Source organism: Parasteatoda tepidariorum, chromosome 3 (assembly GCF_043381705.1).
Source record: "Parasteatoda tepidariorum isolate YZ-2023 chromosome 3, CAS_Ptep_4.0, whole genome shotgun sequence".
Lineage (NCBI taxonomy): Eukaryota > Metazoa > Arthropoda > Arachnida > Araneae > Theridiidae > Parasteatoda > Parasteatoda tepidariorum.
Window position 1 is genome coordinate 13,648,858 of NC_092206.1, and position 13,115 is coordinate 13,661,972.

General features: G+C 28.8%; 1 long non-coding RNA gene across 1 annotated transcript; it reads right to left on the reverse strand.

The window, feature by feature from the left end:
* Window positions 1–463: 463 nt before the first annotated feature.
* LOC139425119 (uncharacterized) lies at window positions 464–12,178 on the reverse strand. The gene is made up of 2 exons (XR_011636346.1): window positions 12,115–12,178; window positions 464–677 (listed from the first exon to the last, which is right to left on the reverse strand). It is a non-coding gene; the product is annotated as an uncharacterized lncRNA (long non-coding RNA).
* Between the last annotated feature and the right edge of the window lie 937 nt (window positions 12,179–13,115).

The following is a 13,115-nucleotide window of genomic DNA, read 5'->3' on the forward strand; positions in this document are numbered from 1 at the left end:
AAATATCTGATCTACCATATATTTCTCTGCAATATTTACTGTAAAATTACAGAATCACAGTAATTAAATAAATATTACTGCAACAATTATGGTTTAAAGTTTAGCGGCAAAAATTTTTTCTGTGTCGAACTGTATTTTCGCGACAATTGCACTACAATATCATGTGGTGCAATTGCCGACATTGCACCACAACTTAAGAAGTACGATAATAGGGTTCAGGTTAGTACCATATTAATTATGTAGAAAACTTGAGTGATTATATGGTTCAACATACTCCAAACTTTAATGCAGTATATTATTATATTTTTTTACTGACCTGCTCATTAATTTTAATATGAGTAATATTAAAAATTATATGAAATTTGAAATATAAACGAATCAACTTGTCAGTTAAGAAATCATTCGAAAATTTATAAAAGAATAAGTGTGTTAGCTTAAAATTTTCAGAAATAATAATAATTACTTGTTCTTTGCAGCATTTTTACGAGTCCGAATTGCCCACTCTGTAGGAAATTCGAAGTAATGGATAGGAAGTACTTGATGGGATGTTCGGCTGTACACGGAGACTCCGAAGTGAAAAGATATTGGAGTGCTAGGCATCTGCTAATGAGTCATTGACTTTTTTCTCTTTTCTATTTCATTTACATATATTCTTCTTGTTTAGAGTTTGTCAATTTCTGCCATTGGAAATTAAAAAAAATCTTTGCAGAAAGTAACAAAGAAACAATTTTTTTCAATCTATTATAAAATAAATATTAGGAAATATATCAAGTTTGCTAATTAAACATTTACTAACATAATTGAACAAATAAAAACTATTAACTAACTCCTGCAGACTAATTATTTCAAAATAGCTAGAAAAATCAGAATAAAGACAATGTACTTAATTACTTATTTAACATCACTTGAACTTCTTATCTTTCGTGATACTGATAATATTTTTTTTCAGTGAAAGTTAACGGTTCAAATAAAGTTTTCCTATCACGCTATTTCAAAATTAAGCACAAGAAATAAGTTTATTTTCAACCTTTTTTTAAAATAATAATTGAAACAGAACAGTAAGTTTTAATTTTTAAAACAGATTAAACAACGAAAGTAAATCCAATTTTCTTAAAAGGTAAGAGAGAGAAAAAAGCTCCTTAACATTACTTGTCTTTTAAACATATTAACTGCAATCATAAATTTAAAATTCTTGCTTCGGGAATTTTTCAGTAGATCTGTAACATCATAAAATATATATTCACGTCTTTTAATTCAGTATGTTTGTTTAAGAGAATAAATTTGAAAAACAAATGAAACAAACTCATTATTTTTAAAATAATGTTACAATTGTTAAGTTACAATGACTGTAAAGCTTAATAGAGAGATTTATCATATTCACTTAGATAATTTTTTTGTTAAATTTACAAAATAAGCAAATCATACATTTTTAAATATGGATACGAAAAAAAATTAAAAATATAAATTTTTTGGATTTTATATGTCAGCACAAATATTTTTTTTCTTCTTTTTTTTAATGGGGGGCACTTGGGGTTTGTCCCATTGGCCACAGAAATGCCAGAACTACTACTCTCTTCTCGTTACCCAGTGGAGCAGCGTCGCCCACGTCACACAACCAAAAAACCGTTTAAAGGGTGGGTGACTTACACACAAAGGAGAAAGAACATAGAACACAGAGAGAGAAAGAAACATCCATGCCGTGAGCAGGATTCGAACCCGCGGCCAATGGCTCCGCAATCAGACCCGTTAATCACTCGGCCACCTAATCGACTTAGTACAAATATAATTCCGATAAACTAACAGATTTTTTCAGTAACTATTAGACTGTGTTTTTTATAATTATATAATACCAAAATATATTTTTACTCGCATTAGAATTTCAGAAAAAAATGTAAAAAGGGTCACTGTTGTTCCATCTCTTCTAAAGGGTTAAAGATGCAAACATTGGTTGAACTCATATTTATTTATATTTTGTTTATTTAAAACTTATTTATTCATATTTATTTATATTTATTTATTTATTTGTTTATATTAAAACTTAACATATGTGGGCTAAGTAATTTGATGCAGAGTGGGATTAAAAATAAACTTTAAATTGAGCATTATTATAAATATTTTTTTACGCAATAAGTATAATACTAATTCAGATACAATTATAAAGTTTATAACAATTTAGGAGTAATTGCAAAATTTACACAGCAATAATGTAGAATTAAAATGTTGCCATGTATGCTAAAATGTTTCAAAACAAGCAATTTATTTCTGAACTAAGTTAACTTACAGAAGACAGAAGAAAAGGTGGAAAAGAAATACGTTAGATACTTATGAGGTAGTATTTGCAATATTGCAACTTACAATGCTTTCTTTAGCTCTTTTTTCTTTCTCAGTTTCATTTTAATTCTTTTTTGAATCCCTTTATAGGATTGTTTCGAAAAGAATGTGAAGAATTAAAGTTGTAAAAAAGGTATTCAAGAATTTTAATTTTGGAGAAGAATCTGCTTCAATTCAATTGAATTTTTGTCGCGAGTATCTTTTTATTTGTAAAAACAATTAATGCTTTTGTTGGTCTTGGAGATAAATTCCAACGCGTGAAACTCTTAAACAGTTTTGTTCCGTATAAAAGGACATTTTAACAATCAAAAAGAATTTCGTGAAACAATTAAACACTACAAAAAAGAGAACAAAAACAATAGAACTATCGCGTTGAAAAGCAATAAAAATGATTTGCTGAGAATTTCATTTATTTTTTTTATAAATGGGCTAATTTAAATAAAATTAGTTTAGTAATCCTTAATTTATTTGTATTACTATTTATCATGTAGTTCTAGAATTTATCTATTTTTTTTTATCTCTTATATTTGGTCTCTTATACTTTTAAGTCTTTAATACTTGGAAAATATTTTACAGCTCTATAAAATAACAAGAAAAACTTTAACACAAGTTTAAAACTAAAACAAATATCCCGTTATTTTGTTAAAAGTTTGAAATTAAAGCTTAAATAGAGGGTAGCGAGATATATTTTTAAGGATTCGTTTATACTGTGGTAAAGAATTGTATTTGATTTGTTTCTTACTTTGGATTGGCCCGAAGATTGGATTTGCGCTATGTAATAATATATTTATACTAGATAATTAAAAGTTTGTAATTAATAAAAAAAGTTGAATTTTAAATACATTTAATTTCGATGATTTTTAATTGAAAGATTTATAACAACAAACAGCATTTATTGAATAATATTGGAGGAAGCTGTTGGTTAGCTATAAAATTTTCTTTACTTCAGTATGGCCCGTTTTAAAGTTATATTTTTTACGTTTACCACAATTTAGGTTTTAACTCCCAATTTGGAAAACTGGAAATTTAGTTACGAAAATATTTTCGCAAGATATTAGTAAAAGCGTGACTTCCTTTCTGCCTTCTCGCTTTATATATTGTTGTATTATTCCATTCGTGTTTTGTTTGGCATTTTTCAGGATATTTTAATTTATTTCATAAAACTTTTTTTCGGATTGGTTTTTCCCTTCCCTTTAGTGTTTTGATATATTTGCTTTGTCTATATTAAGAAAGCACTTTTTGTGCGGATATAATCGTGTGAGCTGATAACAAGAATTGATCTTTTCTTTATTATTTTCGTTTACTTTTTAATTTTATGGTTTTCCTTTTTCATTTCGTTCCTTATTTTTTGTACGTTTTTATGACACATATATAAACCCATTGAAGTATATACAGTATCTTACACTTTTGTCTTACTCACTATATAGGGCTAATATATATATCCTATATATTACTATATAGCGCCAATATCAGCTGTTTGAAAAATTATTCAGACAAGATTCTTAAACATTGGTCCAATGAGGACCCAAGTTATTTTGCTGCTATGGTACAAAATTAAAATGAATTAAATTTATGAGAAATTGAAATATTTCTACCTCTACAGATTTAGTGATTTTTTTTAAAATATAGGATATATAGAAGTAATTACTACAGAAGTTGATAAATAAGCCCTGCTGGCTAAGTGGTAGTTCTTCGCATTTCCGTGCCTCCGGCCTGGGGTTCTATCCTCGGATTGCGCATGGAGGACTTCGTCTTTTGTCCCTTCAGTGGATCGATAAAATAAGTAAAAAGCATGTTTGCGAACTAAATACTAGGGGTTCCGTGTTCCGTGACCACCCAACCAGAACATCCACCCCTGCACTCCAGGGCCAAAAGTCAAGTAAACTGGTATGGGCATAGTAGACTTTGACCCACCATGAGTTGTCATGTCTCCAGATGCAAAATTTGTACCATCTAAGAAAGGTAATTTAAATTTAACATATGCAGTTGTTACTTACAACAGGAAGTGCTGTTGTCCCCAATGATACAAACAAGATTAAGTCAGGTCTATGAAATTTTGCAGCTTAAAGATATCCAAAACCAACAATGATAAAGTGATAAGGTTTTACCTGAAGAGCCCCAAGCAAGCAAGGGAAATTTTCTTCTGCTGAACATAAAATTGACTGTAAGTTTCAACACACTAAGTATCCTTAGAATAATATTACATTTAAAGTTCTGACTAAATAAGAGGGTAAAATGGGTTTGATCCTGTCTGCTGTAATCAAGTGCTGTGAAGTCCTGTTTTTTTTACTGACATCAAGAATGTGCTGTTAGGATAAGCCACTTGGTAAATCTTGAGTTTATTTTAGAAAAAAAAGCATGAATGTAACATGTGTGAAAAAGTATGTGAGAGGTACAGAAAGCTTTGTGGCTTCAACTGCAGGTAAACCCTCAGAGCCACCGGTACTGTCTTAGTACTGTCTCAATCCGATTGTCTGCACCTCATTACCAAAAGTATAAACGTGAGAATCCTGAAACTGGATCAGATGGGACAAAGAGAGGTGCTTCAGTTTTTTGAGAATATTCATTCCAATATAATCTCTCACGCTGTGTCAAGTAATCAAGTGTTGGGTAGCTCTTCACCTATCTGAGAAGATTCAGATAATAGATCAACAGTTTTAGACCTCAGTTAACAAATAACCGATCTCAGTTTTTGTGAAACGAACAATAAGTTCGCTTCAAAAAACTGAGAAGTCAGGATTCCTTTTCTAAATCTATATTTCTTGTCATTGTGATATTTTCCTGACGCTTTTCCTGAACAGCGTCTATAACAGGATGACTTATTAATGGATGGGGAAAATAGGCAACTTCTATACCTGGAGCACCAACGGTAGAAGACTGATTCAGCTTATGTTACCTATAGGCTTTATTTGTACATCATGCAATGGCAGTAGCTTTAAGGGTGGATCTACTGACGTAATTCCCACAGTTGCCCAGGGGAACTCCCTTTCCATGATGAGGCATCCTGCAGCACTTGAGGTGGTACTGTTGCTGTGGTGACATCTCAGGTTTTCTAGGAATATAATCGAGAACTATTTTCCGGTGCGCAGCGTTTTTTAAAGGTGCTTATTTTCGTTTTTTAAAAGCCCTTAAAGGTGCATTTTTCATTGAGTGTTTTTAGGAAGTGATTAATTTTCTCCTTTCGAAAATGAGATTTTTTCTTTACAATGTCGATTTTTGTCGCGTATTATTCAAAAGAGTGCTTTTCACATTGTTCTATTCAACGTTTTCACACTTCATTCAACCACGACCCATTTACCGTCGGTCCATAGCGTATGAAAGAGCCAATCATTTTACATGTTTGATGAAATACTTGCCAGTTCGCACGTGCGGCTGCTGAGCTGAGTTCGGTGAGATTCTAGCCCTCTCATGTGCTGCATTTGCTAGCAATTTCAGGCTCTGATATCGAACCGAAAAAACTCTCGACCATTTTATAATGGCTAATATAATCAAGAAAAGAGTTTTTTGTTAGAAACTAGTTATTTTATCATGATCATGCAAAGTCTTTGAAAATTAATTTGCATTTTGTTAATGCATATTGTGCGTAAAAATATTTTTTGAGTGCTTAAAAGGTGCATATGTTTTGTTGAAACATTTGACCACTCAGCCTGTTTTCATTTTTTTTGTTCCTAAGAAAATGTTTCAGCAAATTTAATTGAAAAAAAAAACTCCATATTAATTATGTTTGACAACAAAACTTTAGTAGATAAGTGCCAAAATGCATTTCTCTTTAAGATTTTGTAGTAATTTTTTAAGAAAATTTGTTTTTTTTATACCGAACAAAAATCCAAAAATTGTATGCTTATTATATTCTGAATCAGTCCAAAAACTTAGCAACAGGATCAGTTATCACAAATAAATTTCAGTGTGGACTTTGCCTCACGTTAAAATTTTTATGTCCTTATAAAGGCGATAGAATTTTGAGGTATTCCAATAAAAATTTGTTTCCTAATAAAACATTACAATTATTTTATTATGAAATACTTTTATAATTAATTATATATATTTTAATTTAGACAAGGTACATGAAAAATAAGTTTTAATCAAATGCATATCAAGACTCAAAATCCAGTTGCCCTAGGTACATTAAGAGCGACACCTAGATATCACTTAGACTAAGTTGCCTTACTATAAAATAATTTTTTTCCTATTGGGTATGACTATAAATCATTCACAAAAAATTAAATTTATAGAAAAATGCATAAGTGTGTTATTTCCCCCAAAAAATGAATTTTGTATTGTTATGATAAAAAGTTCAAATTGATCTAAGTTACAAAGTTCTTCGCAAAGAAGCATATAATCCAACTTAGTTTACTACAAATGTCAAACATAAAACAAATCATTGCTTTATTTTCACCTGAAAATTCAAGGATTGGTGAGAACACGTTATAAAAGCACTGACTGGAGAAAGGCTCAGGAAATAGTTTTCATTTCCTGAAATCGCATCATATTAGACAGCTGTCATAGCCGAGCCCAATTTGGAAATTTATCAAAATATTATCTACTGAAACATGCATTGATTCAAGGTATTCATGATATATATATATATNATATATATATATATATATATATATATATATAACATAAACAGCTTCTATTAATCTTTTTATGTTGTCCTAATTAATTATTATTCTAATCGAAATACTTTCTCACACTTTTAAAAGCCACATCCTGTTCTTAAATCTATTTTTGGCTCAACTATGCATTTAATTAAAAGCAGGACTTTTTTCCCTTTAATCTTCCGTTGAAATCACTTGACCTATTTCATAAACCAATAGTAATTTTAATAGTAAGATTTCCCTCTTTCTCTAAACAGAGACATTTACGGATTTTACTTTGCAAGATTTTCCCTAACATATAACCAAAGAGTGTAACTTTTCGTGTTCACTTTTACACACTTTTTCATGACTGCTCTATCTATTAATTAATAAATAAATATTGTACCCTCCTTCCCGGCCTAAGACCTGTTGAGTTTTTTTTTGTTGCAGTAGCTGATTAATATATATAGTTTTTTGTATATGACAGAATTCACGTACCAAAAACTATGTATATTAATAGACACATGTCCAAATTTGTTTCAGAAACGTATAAATTTGTTTACTGAATTCCCCGCGAAATTAAATTCGGAATTAGTTTCATAAAAAATTAAAATCGGACAAAGGTACACATTTACTCAAAACAGCCCAAATTAAATTCGGAATTAGTTTCATAAAAAATTAAAATTAGACAAAGGTACACATTTACTCAAAACAGCCTAAATTAAATTCATCCCTTAAAATAAACGATAAAATTATTTTCACATGCGAATTTAGAAATTCATAAAACAAACATATAAAGGTGCTGACTGCTGAAAAGCATGGAAAGTACTTTTCATTTCATTAAAACTCCTCACACCAGACAGCCATCATACTCAAGCACTACTCTGAAAATCCCCATGTGGCGATCATCAAAAGATGTGTTTGCAAACAAACAACTTTACTGCACCAAATATACTCTCAAAACCCCATGGAATATTTCTCTGTGCAAACTTGAGAAGTACTATATATATATATACTCTCGACCTCTCTGCATATATTTAAAGCGCCTACCCGTGGGAAATTAAACAGTGTTAAATTAATTGATTTTACTCTATGATAAATAGGTAAATAAGTGAAATTAATATTACGGTTCAAGTGAAAATTTAATGCATGATTATAAATAACACTCGCGTAGGGTATCATTTGATATTTTGTCGTTTCAGAATTGCTTATTTACATTAAAGTTTAATTAGTTAAGTTTTCAAAGCAGTTTTTGTGGTTCGTAAAGATTAACATGTTTTGAAAACTCTTGAATGGGATTATAAAATTAGGGAAGTTATTGAGCTTACAAATTAAAATCATTAAGTTTTGGTAACAATTATCTAATTTTTTATTATGTCCGAAAGCAGCAACTTACAAAAAAGTATTTCTAGATTTGAATTGTACTAAATAAAAATGACCTGGTGTGCGTGTAAATTACTTGAACTGAATGTTGACTTTTTATTTTTAAATGTAACGTGAGCGGCTCGCTTTTAGAAAGAAAATTTTGATTTGGCTTTAGTGATGAAATATTGATTTTATTAGGTATTAGATCGAAAAGATAGAAATTCATTTTAATGAAGACTGCTCATTCTCAGAAAGAAAATTTGATTTGGCTTAAAAGATAAAATATAGAGGTTAAAAGATATTAGGTAGCAAAATTATTAAATATTTTCAAATAAAGACGTTTCATTCTCAGAAAGAAAATTTTATTTAGCTTGAGTGATGAAATATAGATTTTATAGGGTATTATTAATATATGACTTACATTATATATATATATCAGTTCAAAATATAGAGAAAATATGGAAAAAATTACTGAACAATGAAAGACAAAAGAAAAATAATAATAATAAAAATAATAAAAATCTGAAGAAAAGAAATCCGAAAAAAAGGGGGGGGGCGGATCAATTATAGTCCGTAAAATAAAAGATATAATCTTTTCATCAGCTCACACGTTTATATCCGCAAAAAGAAGTGCTTTCTAATACTGTATCAATATAGCCAAAGCAAAATATATCAATACAATAGTGTGAGGAGCACTAAAAAAATTGAACCCATTAAGTAAAAATTTGCCGTGAGAGCAGAAAATAAAATGTAAAGAGAAGACAGAATAAAACATAAAACGAAATCTATAAAGCAAGTAGCTAATTCAAATAAACTAACATGAACGGGAAAAGTTTCAAGAATTATTTAAAATATTTTCGTAACAAGATTGCCAGATTACAAAAGATGAAAACAGAAGCGCGGATTTAGGTAAAAGCACAAATACAGGGGTTTTGTTTTATAGTGCGTTCGTACTAAAGTGCGTTTGATTCGTTAGTTCCCAAGGATGGGCATGAAAATGGATGTGCGCAAGGTAATGTTGTACTGGAAAATTTAAAGAAGTTGACATTTAATAAATTTTGAAAATTAACTTTAATTTGTGAAAAAAATATTAATATAAAAGAGATAGAAACATAAATTTTTTGCACATAATTTTTGCCACTGATGTGCCCAAAATGGATTTGCACAAGGTAAAAATTATATAAATTAACAAAGAAGTTTTTTAGTAAATTTATTTACAATAATATACAATTAACTCAATGATCTTATATAGAATTTAATTACTTTAGTTGGGCATCCATTGTTTTTTTAATCAAATTTTTAAAGACCTTGTCTATTTGTGTCTTGGATAAATAAACATTACTACACATTCGTTTAATTCTATTCATTTGATTAAAATTGGTATTTAAACAGATGTTCTTAGAAACACAAGAATTTCAAGAAATAAGTTTATTTATATTAAAATTAAAATAATTTCTTTTATCGTATAAATCAGCGAAGCAGATATTTTCTTTTTTTTACAATAACCAAATCCAAAAAATTGAAATTAATATTATCATTATGATTACGAAGTAATATTTATTCCTCGGGATAAATATCATTTAATAGACTAGTATAATTTTGAAAATTATAGATAATTAAATCATCAATAAATCTAAAAACAAATTTAATATTAAGAGTATAATTTTTTTTCATAATAGTGCAAAAATAATTTAGCTAATAGCGATGAAAAATTAGATCCTGTGGTATTCCATTAATTTGAAGAAAAGTATCTTTTCCATTGTAAAGATAATTATTAAAAAGGCAAGAATTAATTAGAATTTCCCAATAATCGAAATCGTAATTAAGTATATTTTTAAAATGATAGTAATAATTCTAAAGGATATCTTTTAGTTTAGAAAGGGAAATGCTATTGAAAAGATCCTGAAAATCAAAAGTTGCAATAGAATTAATTTTAATATGTTTTAATAAATAGTAAAATCTGTTGATTGTTTGTGATAATCCATGAAAAAACTTCTGTAATAATATTGTTAATAATTTTATTTAAGTAGTTAGAGAAATTGGTGCCAGGTTTAATTAGGTAAGTATTAGTCCCACATGTGATTGTTCTAAATTTTATAAGAATTTTATGAAATTTAGGAATGATAATTAAGTAAGGAAATTGTATATTGCTAATTTTAATTTTTAACCTTTTATATAAAACTAAATTTTTTTTAATGACAATATTACTATTTAAATTACTAATTTTAAAATTTTTACTATTTTTTGAATAAATTAATTACGTCAATTTAGTAATTTGAGGTAAAATTATAGCTGTTTAGTGCAATGAACTAGTTATTTAAATCAATTTTTTTTAGGGTTACAATCACTTCTAAATTTTTACGTCCAAAATTACTCGACAAGCAATCTTTGTTATGAATGAGAACATTTTATTAATAGTTCCCTAAAATGAATAATTGGTTGCTATTCTCACTTGTTACTTGCGAGACAATATTACTTCAATTGGTTTCCAACTGAAGAGCTGGGGCAAGATAATAATAAACCACATTTTAAATTTTTTCACGGAAAAACACTACGTCTTTCAGTAAAATATATCAATTAGTGAAATATTTAAATTTTGAATACTGATGTAAAATTTGTCTTAATGGATCTCAGGCACTACACTAAAATAGCATGGAAAAACTTTAAACTTTTATTAACAACATTTCAAGAAGAATCTTAAGTATCAATCAAGTGGTGCCATAAAATTTGTAAAGCAGAAATAATGACAAAAAAAAAAAACAATTGAACTGGAAATTCAAAATTTTTTTAAAATTAAAATAGATTGGTCATGTTCTACGTAAATGTGAGAAATTTAAATTAAAACAAATTTTTGATCGTAGCCCTGAGGGCAATAGAAAAAGAGGAAGACCTAAAAATACTTAGCACAGGATGATTGTAAGTGAATTAAGAAGAGTAAGAAAAACATGGAGAGAGGCAAACTATCTGGCTATAAGTAGAGTGAGATGGGAAGCTATGATAGAAGGCCTATGCTACTATTCGGAGTAAAGTGGAATATGTATGTAGTAAAATATTTCTGTGGTTGAGCTGCCATCTAGTGGAGATTTTTAAAACTCGTAAAGTATCCATTTGAAAATAATACTGCAGATCAGTTCGATGCAAAAACGCACCCATGGGGGAACTATTTTGCAAATATATTGCCCCAGATAGCGTATGTTTTCTTTTTCAATTTAAAAAAAAAATGCGAAATATTAAATGATGTGGGAGATATATCCAGATCTTAGTTTAAAAAAAACAGGTATAGAAAAATAATTAAAAATTAAGAAAATAAAAAAAATATTTAATGAGATATCCCTCACTAAAATTTGACTATTTCTTTAAATGAAAATCAACGTTCGGAAATAAACTTTCCAGTTATACTCTCTATTTGATCAATGGTTTTCTTAGAACTGCAAATAGTACTGAGAAACTCAACAAATAGTTTCTGTCTTATAGGATGTATTCATGTAATTAATGTACATTGAAAGACGACGGAAATTTTTTTTTTCTCTTTTCTCGGTAAGAATATCAAAGTTTTATACAAACAAAGCTACAAAAACATTTCTTGGAAAACCATTTCATTTCAAATCATTAAACTGCAAAAAAATCTGTAAAAAATCAAATTAATTTTGTTTAATAATGAATAACATTTAATGTAATTACCAGTTAATCAAATAGAAGATTTTTTGTCATTAAGTGCTCTTTGCCATTAATTCTTTACTTTTTTTAAATTTCAATACATTGAAAAATAATTCATTTTAAAAAAGGGCAGACTTGTTTTTTTGTGTATATTTCTATTTCTAAAAAATAAAATATTGCTTACCTGAGTACTTCAGACCGACCTGAGTAATATTTTTAGTTTTCCTTAAACAAAAGTAAAATTCAGATTATTTGAACAAGTTTTAAAATTAAATTTTTAAAGGATTTTATAGTAATGTCTCCGTGTTTCAAGCTTTAGGAGTTACTTGGATCTGAAAAAAAAATATTTAAAAGTCTTACTTCCTCTTTTTAATTTTAAAAACTTTTAAAACTAGAAAAATGCTGAAAGCTCTAGACATTACGGAATTCAAGCATTTAAGAATTCAAAAAACAAAATTAAAATGTATATAAACTAAGCGACTGCTTTATTTTTATTCAGATGTTCTTTATTTAGGATTAACTGACATAAAACTTTTATTAATCCCAAATATTAAATCAACGTTCTATATGTGTATAGGTTTATTATATGTGTATATACTATATGTGTATTTCTATTATATGTGTATAGGTCTATACACTACAAAGTAAATTAGCAATAGACAAACTATACCATAAAATTCAATCTTACTTTATAATTTTAGAGTCTTTGTCAAAATGAGGTCATTAGGGGAAGTAAATTAACATTTTACCTAGGAGAAAACAAGAAAAAGCTCTATCGAAAAATGAAAGAATAAGTATCAAGAGAAACTGAACTAAAAACAACAAAATCCGTTTTAATGCCGGAGAAAACTGTGCGGAGTTTTTAGGCGATTATTGGATATACTAATAAGTATCATCAGTACGCCAACCTGGTTTCAATGCGTCTTTTACTGTCTTTTTTAAAAGTGATTCGTGAGTCGTGGTGGCTCAGGAGATGGAGCATTCACCTCCCGATGAGGTGTCCCAGGCTCGAATCCCAGAGGTGGCTGGTTAATATGAATTCTTCTTCCAAATCGTACTTGTCACAGTGCTGACGTGAAATATCCTCAGTGGTTGACGGATCATGGGTTAGAATCGCCTTGCTATCGGGCTAGCGGCGAAAGGTTTTCTTCTCCATGTAACGCAAATGAGGATTAGTTCCATCAA